This window comes from Leopardus geoffroyi, chromosome D1 (genome assembly GCF_018350155.1).
Source record: "Leopardus geoffroyi isolate Oge1 chromosome D1, O.geoffroyi_Oge1_pat1.0, whole genome shotgun sequence".
Classification (NCBI taxonomy): Eukaryota; Metazoa; Chordata; class Mammalia; order Carnivora; family Felidae; genus Leopardus; species Leopardus geoffroyi.
In genome coordinates, this window is record NC_059329.1 from 8,198,555 (window position 1) to 8,210,267 (window position 11,713).

The window sequence follows — 11,713 nt, forward strand, 5'->3', positions numbered from 1 at the left end:
ACTTAGGGCACACCTCAGTAGCTCAGTTGGTCAAGCGTTCAACTCTTGATTTCAGCTCCGGTCACGATCTCATAGTTTGTGAGTTCAAGCCCTGTGTTGCGCTCCACACTGACACCATGGAGACTGCTTGGGATTTTCTCTCTGTCTCTGTCTCTCTCTCTCAAAAGTAAGTAAATACATAAATAAATAAACAAAAAAACTTTTTAAAAAAGCTTGTCATAAAACTTGAGACAAACAAGATTAAGGTTTAACCTCTGAGATCAGGGAGCACACCTTCCTTTAGCAGGTATTTTGGCTTTCTTTTCATGTACATTCACCCAGGTAAAATGACCACAAGAACTATTTTTTTTTTCAACGTTTATTTATTTTTGGGACAGAGAGAGACAGAGCATGAACGGGGGAGGGACAGAGAGAGAGAGGGAGACACAGAATCGGAAACAGGCTCCAGGCTCTGAGCCAGCAGCCGAGAGCCTGACGCGGGGCTCGAACTCACGGACCGCGAGATCGTGACCTGAATGAAGTCGGACGCTTAACCGACTGCGCCACCCAGGCGCCCTCACAAGAACTATTTTTAAAGTGAAATTTTTAAAGAGAAATTAGTGGGTTCTGTACCCTACAACAAGAGCCTTACGAACCTAAATAATCTCACTTGAAATATGAATAGTTACTTGAAAACCTAAACTCGAAGCCAAATTCAAAGTCAGAGTTGGGAAAGCCCTTTTGCTCTTGATAAATTGTAAGATAAATAGGCCCTCTTCCTTTGGGCCATGTGCACAATTCCAAAGATCACTGGACGTATTTGTACTGTGATAAATAAGATAATCTGGAATACAAGTCACAGTACTCAGGAATTCCTCTCTCTTGTCATTCTTCACTTTAAAATGATAAGTCTCAGTTCATTGTAGATTCCAAGTGATTCATTCTTTATCTCTTTTTTAAACATGCCTGTATTCTTTAGCCTTTCCCAGTTAAGGAACTGAATGGGTATCTTAGCGAAAGAGGTCCTGAGGAAGATTGCAAGCATTATACTATGCTTTGTTGAGTGGGTTCAGAATAGTTTATAATATATTATCATAAAAACAGAGAGTCATCAATAGCATAATTGCTGCATGAATAATCTTAAAAAAAGTGAGACCTTTCAAGCTTTTTTATTGTAGGCAATCTTTATGCTCACCACATAAAACAAATGCCTTCTGGGAATTTTTTTTTTTTTTTTTACAAGACACAGCTTTCTCTAGTTTACATTTCTAGGTTTTCTACATGGGATATCTAAAAGATAAAAGAAGCTGGCTCTTCTGGCTACAGGGATAATACTGTATGTAGCCACCGATGATTTATGCAGCACATTAATGAAAAAAAAGTTGCACCTATAACAAAATATTGGCAAGTTGGTCCTCATTACCATCATAATATTTGGCACTGGAATTTAATAACTCTTTCCGCATGTAATGCCAGAGAGCATTTTAACATTAATTAAAACCCCCAGTGATATTGGATGAAAGGGATGTTGTTGATGCAGTTTTACATACAAGAAACAGAGTTCTAGAGATTAAGGAAGTGACCTGGACAGATTTTTTGTAATTATTCATCATGCCGCAATATGTCACTGGTGAAAATGGAAATAGGCGTAGCCTCCCACAACCACTACGGGGCTCGACGGTGTCCTCATAATGGAATAGGAGCCTGGTAATTAGGGCTTCTGGTTTCTACAGATGTTCTCACTCACTCTTCTGCTCTGCATTCCCTCAGCACTAATGAATCCGGGATTAATTTGCAATAGATGATTAAAAAGTAAAAAGCTTTCCTCAGCTCCTTTAGGGCAGAAACCAGTTCTTTAATTTTCCCTGAATGTCTCTGTATTTCGCTGGCTTGGCTTCATGACCTGTATGAGTAAAACAAGAGCTCCTGGACAAAGTTAAATAGGCTTCCTTACTTCCAGAATCCTCAGAGCCTTTGCTATGTTGATGTACACTGAACAGGTCCAAGAAGGAAGTATTACTTGCAGATTTAGGTGACCAGCCAAACCTCTCTTTCTTAGGCATGGTAGGCAGAATAATGGCCTCCCAAAGATGTCCACGTCTTGGGCCCTGGAACCTTGCGTGGCAAAGAGAATTAAGGTAGCAGATGAAATTAAGGTTGCTAATCAGCGGACCTCAAAATATCGAGCTTATTCTGGATGACGTAGGAGGGACCGAGGTAATCAAAAAGGTCCTTAAAAGTGGAGCTGGGAGGCAGAAAAGACTCATTTTAAGGGTGGTGCAGCGTGAACCCTCACACACTGTTGGTGGGGATGTAAACTGGAATGATCACTGGAAAGCAGGTTCCTCAAAAAGCCAAAAACAGAAATACCATGTAATCCAAGAATTCCAGTATTGGGTATTTACCCACAGAAAAGACATTGGTGCGCCTGGGTGGCTCAGTAGGTTGAGCGTCCAACTCTTATTTCGGCTCAGGTCATGATTCCAGGGGCATGAGATCGAGCTCCATATCAGGCCCCACAGTGAGTGTGGAGCCTGCTTAAGATTGTCTGTCTCTCTCCTTCTGCCCCTCTCCCCCACTTGTGCACATGCTTTCTATCTCTCAAATAAAAAAAAAATTAAATGAAAAAACTCAAGGTAAAAAACATTAAATCAAGATGGTATATGCACCCCTATGTTCACTGCAGTATTGTTTACAGTAGCCACAATATAGAAGCAACCTAAATGTCCATCCATAGATGAATGAATAAAGAAGATGGATATATATATATATATATATATATATATATATATATATATACAGAGAGAGAGAGAGAATACACACACACACACACACACACTCACCCTGGAATGTCACTGAACCATAAAAAAGGATGAGATCTTACTATTTGTTGCAACATGGATGGACCTAGAGAGTATTATGCTAAGTGAAATAAATCAGACAGAGAAAGACAGATACCTTATGATTTCACTTCTGTGTGGAATTTGAAAAACAAATGAATAAACAAAATATGGAACCAGACCCATAAATACAGACAACAAACTGATGGGGGTCAGAGGGTAGGGTTGGGGGGACGGTCAAAATGGGTGAAGGGGAGTGTTGGACACAGGCTTCCAGTTACAGGATGAGCAAGTCACGGGGATAAAAGGCACCAGCGGCGGGAATATAGTCACTGGTACTATAATAGCACCGTGCGGTGACAGGTGGCAGCTATGCCCGTGGTGAGCACGGCCCAACATACACAGATGTGGAATCACTATGCTGTTCACCTGAAATTATTGTAACATCGTGTGTCAACTAAAGTTAAGAAAATTTTTTTGAAGAGTGATGCCTCATGGGAAACACTACAGGCCATTGTCGGCTTTGAAGACGGAAGGAGGCAAAGAGTGTGGGTAGGCGGTAGAAGCTGGAAAAGGGAAGGAAGCAGAGGCTCCCCTCGGGCCTCCAGGGGAACAGAGCTGTGCCAACACCTTGACGGTAGCCCAGCGACACCCACTCCAGACTTCTCACCAGAACTAGAAAAAAAATATGTGCTGCCTTAAGGCACCAAGTTTGTGGTAATTTATCACAGTAACAGTAGGAAACGCATACAGGGCATGCCTGTTAACATCTTCTTAACACCTCTCAGAATGACAGTTTTTTGGCACAATTTTGAGAAGAAATGCTGTTCTGTCTGGACCAGGGGCTCGCGTCGGGCTAGCAATCAAGAAATATTCTAGATTGAATAATTCATGTCTTAAGTTTATTTATTAAATAAATAATCTCTATTATTAAATAATAAATCTCTGCACGCAGCGTGGGGCCCAAACTCACAACCCTGAGATCAAGAGTCACGTGCTCTACCGACTGAGCCAGCCAGGCGCCCCTCATTCATTTTTATTGTGTGAAAATGATTGGTAGTTGGTCACTGGGCCAGCCCGTCTGTTGGCCTATTTATCCCACTACCTGTGTGTTTTTCATTTTATGGTCATAATTCCCATCAACCATTTTGAATATTGAAGTAACAATGTGTTTCCTTTAAACGATGTTATAATAAACAGCGTGAAATAGATTAGTGCGTCTCAAAGTTTAATGGACATGCAAACGACCTGGGAGAATGCCCTTGAACTATAAATCTGATTCAGTAGGTCTGGGGTGAAGACTGGAAGTATGTTTTTTTTTAATGTTTCTTTATCTTTGAGAGAGAGCATGTGGGGGCGGGCAGAAAGAAAGGGGGACGGGAGATCTGAAGTGGGGTCTGTGCTAACAGGACAGAGCCCAGAGTGGGGCTTGAACTCACCAACTGTGAGATCATGACCTGAGCTGAAGACGGAGGTTCAAGGGACTGAGCCACCCATGCGCCCCAGGAAGTATGTATTTCTAACAAGTGCCCAGGCCGATTCCACTGCTGGTGATCCGTGCACTGCACTTTAAATAGCAAAGAAAAAGATGAAGACCCGCGTCAGACCCTGCTGGATTCCCTGCTCTGGGATCTTTGTGTTGTCACAGGTAGAATCAGTGGCAAAACCTCTTGGCCCCTGCTGTTCATGATCTTAAGCAGAAGATATTCAAGCAATTTTAGTGTAATACTTAGAAGACTCCATTAGAAGCTTCTGGTTCTTAATTTCAAAGTGAATATATTCTCATGAGAGACCATTGGTAAAACAGAGGAAGAAAGAATAATTTTAATCATCTTTGGCCCTAGCGCCCAAAGATATACCCTATTAACATTTGAATCTTTTTTCTTTTCCTTTTTCTTTTCTTTTCTTTTTAATTTTTTTAACACTTATTTATTTTTGAGAGACACAGACACAGAGTGCGAGCCGGGAGGGTCAGAGAGAGAGGGAGACACAGAATCCGAAGCAGGCTCCAGGCTCTGAGCTGTCAGCACAAAACTCACGAAAGGTGAGATCATGACCTGAGCCGAAGCTGGACGTTTAACTGACTAAATCACCCAGGGGCCCCTGAATCGTTTTCTTTCAAGACTTATCTCTCTGTATAGTTTCCGTTTTACATATCTGAAATCATGTTGCATGTGTCAATTTTTTGTCTGAGGTTATATACATATATACATACGTAGCATGGCAGATTTAATTATTGGTCACAATTCTTCACTCCCCTCTAGTGGAACGATGCATCCACGCTGTTGCCATTCTGGTGAAAAATGTCCAATCCTTCCCTCCCTTCTGATAGAGATAACGTATCCGTTCTCGCCAAGCTGAGAGGCAAAGAGTACTTACCTGCACCTTGACTTTGAGCTTGGCCAGGTGACCTTAAAATACAGGTTTTATTATTTATGTATGGCAAGGCCCACAGCTGAGGAAATAACAGTCATTGGAAAGAATGTTTGTTGTCCTCACAGTTGTCAAGAGAAGGAGGCATGCCACACCACTGGGTACACAGGGAAGCACCAGGCTCGGTCAGGAGGTAGAAGGCGTGAGGAGGAAATGTGGACCAGAGTTCTGTTGTGGTTTCTGTGGGAAGGAATGAGCAGGATTGGTGAGTTCGAATAATTTCAGTGGGCTCTGTGGTATGGGGGCTGTCCCTTAGTTGTCTGGTCCCTGGCCCTGGGGAGACTGGGGCAAGGGAATATTGGCCTAAGAGGATGATAATGGAGACGGTTGGGGTAAAGGCCTCTGGACTGGTTTGCCTAAGAAAGGTGCACCCGGTGCTCTTGTTTGCTATCTCTAGGGATTAACTAATTCCGGAGAAGCAGTTGCTCCACGGTCAGCAAGACCCAAAGTATCAAAAGCACAGAATACAAGCACACGGTTCGTAATACATCCTGATGCAAGCAGAGGCTTGGAATGTGCTGATGCGCTTGGGCTTGTTCGTTGTCGGTAAGGAGAAGAGCTCCTACAGCCACAGCTGCGGGATGACCACAAGCAGAGGGGACGTGAACCCCGCTCAAGGCCACGAGCTCAGGCAGCTGGCGCCCAGCCCCAGCCCATCCCCATGAGAGAGGAGCTGATGTTTATTGCGACATGCCTCTGAGATTTTTCTGGCTGTTTGTTACTGGCATTATTGTGGCAATGGCCAAGTAAGACAGAGATTAGTACTAGACACGGGGTGCCGCCATAATAAATCCCAAACGGTGCGCCATCAGCTTTGGGACTGGGGAGAAGGCGAGAAGAAAATCTTTGTAGGGGCCTAGGAAAATGTTGATCCGTGTCATACCGTCATGAAACATTTTCTTTAACCATTACTTGCAGTAAACGAAAGAACAGAAAATGGATGCGATGAAGCTGGAATGATGAGGAAGTTTCAAGGCAGTGTTGACAGGATAAATGGCTCGTTGCTAATTTCAAAAGGTACTGTAAGATACAAGACATGGGTGCAGGGGAAACATGGCAGGTTTGCTCATAGAATTGAGAGTGAACAAACATAGCCCAGAAGTCCTAGGATTTACAGGGGTGAAAAATGAAACTGTATAGAGAGAAACATTCTCTCAGCTTGAATGAAAAGTAATTGTGACTCTTTGAGGTATGGAAATACTTCTGGATTCCTCCTCCTGAGACCCCACTTCCTTTAGGCAGGAAGCAGACTGAGAAGGCTGCCCAGCCACCAAATGGGGCATATTCTCCAATGCTGTCCTCAGATGTGGCCAGGGAGGGAATTTTGGCAAAGAAGGACCTCTCAAATTGTGGAAACAAGAGCCTGGGGAAAAGTCCAAGGGGTCTGGAGAGCTGTTCCCAGGGAGCGGTAATGGGGTCCAATCCAAGAACATTCCGTGCCCCCAAGATAGGGAACCCAGCAACATTTGCCTACCAGGATTTCACAATTACTGTAAACTCATGACTGCTCTCGGCTTCTCACTCTCCCCTACTAGAACGGGGACATTCACTGTGGTCATCTCGTTTCGTACCACTTTGGTATGTTGCACATGGGAGAAGACAGATAAGTTGTCCATTCGGTCAAAAGTCTACAGACCAAGAGCCATCACATCTGGAGTTGCCATAGATATAGCAATGCGATCTTTCTAGCCTGATGCCATCATGGAACGAGATTTGGGGGTTGTGGGGCTGGGGGGTGAGTATTTGTGGAAGGGATGTGAATAACAGTGATGGATGCTAGACTGTGGTAGATTGAGAGATTGGTGCCCATTCTTCACTGCCCTATAATAGAATTATGTATACACATTGTTGCCACATTCTCACGGCAGGCAAAGGGTACCTCCCCACCCCTGGACTTTAGGCTTGGCCCTGTGACTTGCTTTGGCGAATGAGAAGCTAGCTGCCTTGAAGCAAGCAGACGCCTAAAATGTACTGTGTATCTACTCTTGCCCTCTTGCCCTCTTGCTCTCTTTCACTGCAGGAGTCGGCCACGAGAAGAGCTTCCCCCTGGTAGCAGGTGCCCCTCAGCCTGGGCTCCAACACGAACACAGTGCCTCATACCTGAGCCAGTCTTTGAAGCCAAAAGCAGAGCCACACCCCAGCTTTCCTGCAGATGCGTGCCTGAGAAGTAAATGCTTATTGTTGCCTGCCACCCAGAATTAGGGCCCGTTTGTGTTACACAGCTTTATTGAGCAATAGCAGACTCAGGCATGTATCTTTCCATGCCATTACGTGTTCTTTAAGAACACTAGGGTAAATATATCCATTCCACCGAGCAGTGTCTCTTAAGTAAAACTGGATTAAGTAATCCAGGATTAAGTAATCCCTGAATTCTGAGACGTTTAGGTTTATCCTCAGAGTTTTATTTTGCAGTGGGAAGGAGGAAGAAGGGTTTCTAGTCTTTGCTTCTCTTAACAATCCTGTAGTAACATATTGGTATGTAAATGTTGTCCATACTTTCATTTTTTTCTTATAGGGTTCAACTGGATAATAGTAGCTGCCTCCTAAGGTTGTTGTGGGGATTAAAAGACATCAGATGCACGGAGTGCCAGGCATATTATCTGTCAGACAGTTGACACTCAGCAAATGATTGTGTTTACTGTTTTTGGTTGTAGTCTTAGAAGCTGAAGAAAAATTCAAAGCTCTTGACATGAAATGTAAAGTGGTTCTCCAAAAGACTTTCACCAGTTTAGGTGGCTAGTAACAGCGTGTGAGTTTCGGGGCACCATCAAAGAACTGCAACCTTTTAAACCTTTCACGATTTTAACAGGTAAAAAATAGTATCTTACAGGGGCGCCTGGGTGGCTCAGTCGGGCGTCCAGCTTCGGCTCAGGTCGTGATCTCGCGGTTCATGCGTTTGAGCCCACGTCAGGCTCTGTGCTGACCGTGTAGAGCCTGGAGCCTGCTTCAGATTCTGTATCTCCCTCTCTCTCTGCCCTTCCCTGCTCGTTCTCGGTCTCTCTCCCTCTGTCTCTCAAAAATAAACATTAAAAAAAAAAAAAAGAAAAAAGAAGCAATAGCTCACAGATTTTCTAATTTTTATACCTTTTATTGAAGAGGAGGTGGAAATTTTTAAATTTTTATTTGTTTTTGAGCGAGCGAGCAAGAGAGAGGGAGACAGCAAGTGCATGGGGGTGGGCAAGTGGGGGAGAGACGGAGAGAGCGAGAATCCCAAGCAGGCTCCACACCGGCAGTGCAGAGCCCGACCTGGGGCTGGAACTCACGAACTGTGAGATCATGACCTGAGCCAAAATCAAGAGTTGGACGCTCGACTGACTGAGCCGCCCAGGCGCCCTGAGGAGGTGAAGATTTTTTAAGTGAATTTCCTAAAGTGTAGATGCTCTTCTGTGAATTATCAGCTGACATATCCATTTCCATCCATCGTTATTGAAGGTTGCTTGCCTGAAATTCTCTATGGTCACAACTCATGGCCCTCACCCTCATACTCGGTCCTCCTGGTGCATATCGTACAGCACATCACCTATGGTCTGTTGTCCATATGCTGTGCCGAGTCCAAATCCCTCACCTCTACGTCTCCGCTCCGTTTTATCCCAATTTTACCCCACCTCCTCCTAATTCCATTCCCCCTCCTGTGGCCAATCCCCCCATGTCTGGGGAGGATCTATTCCTGAGCGAAACAGCCAACTGGATTAAAGATTTTTACCCCTACAGTGTGTTTTCAACAGATCGTATTCTCTCTTATTTTTATGTTCCTATTCTGTTTATTCTACTTCTGTCATTGCAACATGATTTTGCAAAGTTCTTTTTATATTTTGCCATTGAAAGGTCACAAACATACAAGGCTAGTAAACAATCACCTCTGTTTTCCGAACTCCCCTGCCTCTGCCCACACTGTCCAACACAACCCTGAATCTTCTCAAAACGCATTAGTGGAGACAAAGGTTATTGCTTGTAGCTACTTACACTCAATAGTTCCCCCAACACCAACCCCACTCAACCAAAATGTCACAGACATTTGCTCCTTATTCCTGAGCTTTTTTAGTCGAGACAGCAGGGTAGGTCTGTGTTAACTTATCTGGCTGTCGTAGGAGGCTCTTGAAACGCCATTTACAAAGGATTCAAGAAAAAGAAGTCCTTGCTAATGTAAGACAGAATTCTTAATGTATTGAAAGAGATTATCATGTGTCACTTGGAAATTCAACCTCATTTTTTCGAAACATAGCTCTTCCCTAAGTGTTTGTGGTTGTGGGGCTTTTTCCCCATAGGGAAATATCTGTAGCACATTTTTAATGCCCGACCTGCTTCCTCCACTGCTCTACCCTACCTGGCCTGCTGCCTTTCCTCCTCGCCCGGGGAATTCAAGCCAATTTGAATATGTAATCATGTGGAATAATAAGCTGAACTGTACTCTCTGGGGAGTCCTCTGGCTGCTCCCCAGTTCTCTGCAACTAGTTTCCTAAGTGCCTTTGAGAGATGCTGCGAACACCATGTCGCTGTTAACCTTCTCACACTTTAGTCATTTTCTGCTCACACTGGCTAGAAGCCCAGCTCCAGAGAATGCACAGGAAGTGGGCAAAGGAAGTTTCTCTCCTTCTGAGATGCACTGGGGCACACTTTCCACAGCCTGAGGGAGAGATGTGGGCAGGCTCTGAATCAACGTATTTTTAAAGCATTCGTTATTCCGACAGCGGAGTTCCATGGAACCAGCATTTATTCCTTTCATGTAAGTCACACTGAGTGCTCCCGAAACATATGATAATACCAGGAAGTAAATAACCATTGCCTTGTTTTATGAATATGAGAAATTTCTGGGGAAGATGCCTAAATATGGTGATTCATTTCCAATTAGATAGGCTGACGTGTAGGTATTTACAACATCAAAGTATTTCTCTGATTGAATCCGTTTCTAAAATGTAACCTAAAAGGCAGGACATTCATCTTAACTAGCAATTTAAAAACAGATGCCTTGGTATTCCAGAATCCGATTTCAATACTAAGGTGATCAGTTTGGAGGGAAGAACCTCCGCGTGGATTTGCTAGTCGGACTAAAGTACAAAAGCACCTGCTATACCCCTTGAATATATGATAACAATGAACAATACCAGTAAATATCTGAACGGTACTCTGTATTCTTTCCTCTGCATAGTCGCATCTATGCAGTCACATTTAACCTTCAAAGCACATGTCCAGGAGACGCATATTATTAGCCTTGATTGTGGATGTTGTTGGAGCTGAGACTTTCTTTTATTGCTTGTAACGCTCTAAGAATAAGTCATCTTTCTTGAACTTGGACATATCCACTCAGGTCAGAACTCGTGCAGATGGAGCTTGAGCTATTTTTAAGTGGGACTCCAAAAGGCAGCTGCAAAGCAAGTGTCACAAGCACATGCCTTTTTGACTCAGCAGTTGCGTTCTACCTCACGCTTTTCTCCTTCTCCAAACTCGTGGAGCAGTGGCACGGAAGGCGTTGGGGACACGCTGTGCTGGGTGATGCGAGCCCCCGGAGGTGTATGGTGGGTGAAACCTTGCACGGGGCTCGGAACAAACCCCATCAATGAACGTTCACTGATAATGGGATTCTGTCACATTTCAGAGGCTGCCATGATGCATCACAGTCCTGACCCCAGAGCCAGAGAATGAGGGAGGCAGGGATCGAGACATCCTGTCGAGCCGCAGTCGGAGGAGAAAACCGGAATGAAAGAATAGTTGGGCCTCACCAGGCAGAGGGGTGAGACACCTCCATGTCGCGGCCAGAGGTTTCCAGAGAGGAGGCGGAGTTCCACACGGAGGCATCAGATAAAAGTTTTCAGTTTGGGTCACTGTTATTTCTTAAGAACCTTGCCAGGCACTCTCAGATCTCGAGCCCTTGTCCCACGGCATCTGACCCCTGCTGCTGTCTGCCTCCACCCCTGCCCGTGGCTCTGTGTCCTTTCTGGCCACACAGACCAAAGGGCCTCGCCTAACATCAGCAGAATCATACAATCTTAGAATGGGAAGAACACTTCCATGCAAATACCTAAGACCCTATCTAGCTTTTTGGTTTTTGTTTTTTAATTTTGCTGCTGCAGGAGTAGAGAATTTAAAGTGGGTGCGGTGATAGCCTCACTCTGACACACTTCTCCTGGCATTTCCTCTTTTCCGAGCATATGGGTGACCCTGAGCTCATCACCTCAGAGAAGGGATCCAGCTGGTCAGAAAGTAGGAACGGCCCAAGAGCGCTTTTTGTCTCCGCGTCTTGAAGGGGGGAGCTTAGAGTTTTGGACCTGGCGTGTAGACGAAACGTGTGGGAGAAGCCGGGGTCAGAGAGGATGGTGGGTCCAGGAGCCAAGTTTCCCTGCTTTCTAGGCAGTGCCCCCCGGGAGGTAGCAAGACCCCCAGAGAGCAAACGGCTTCTCCCAGACTCGGCCCAGGGGTCCATCACCTCTTAAAGTTTCCCCGCCCTTAAGTGATGAAGCAGAACA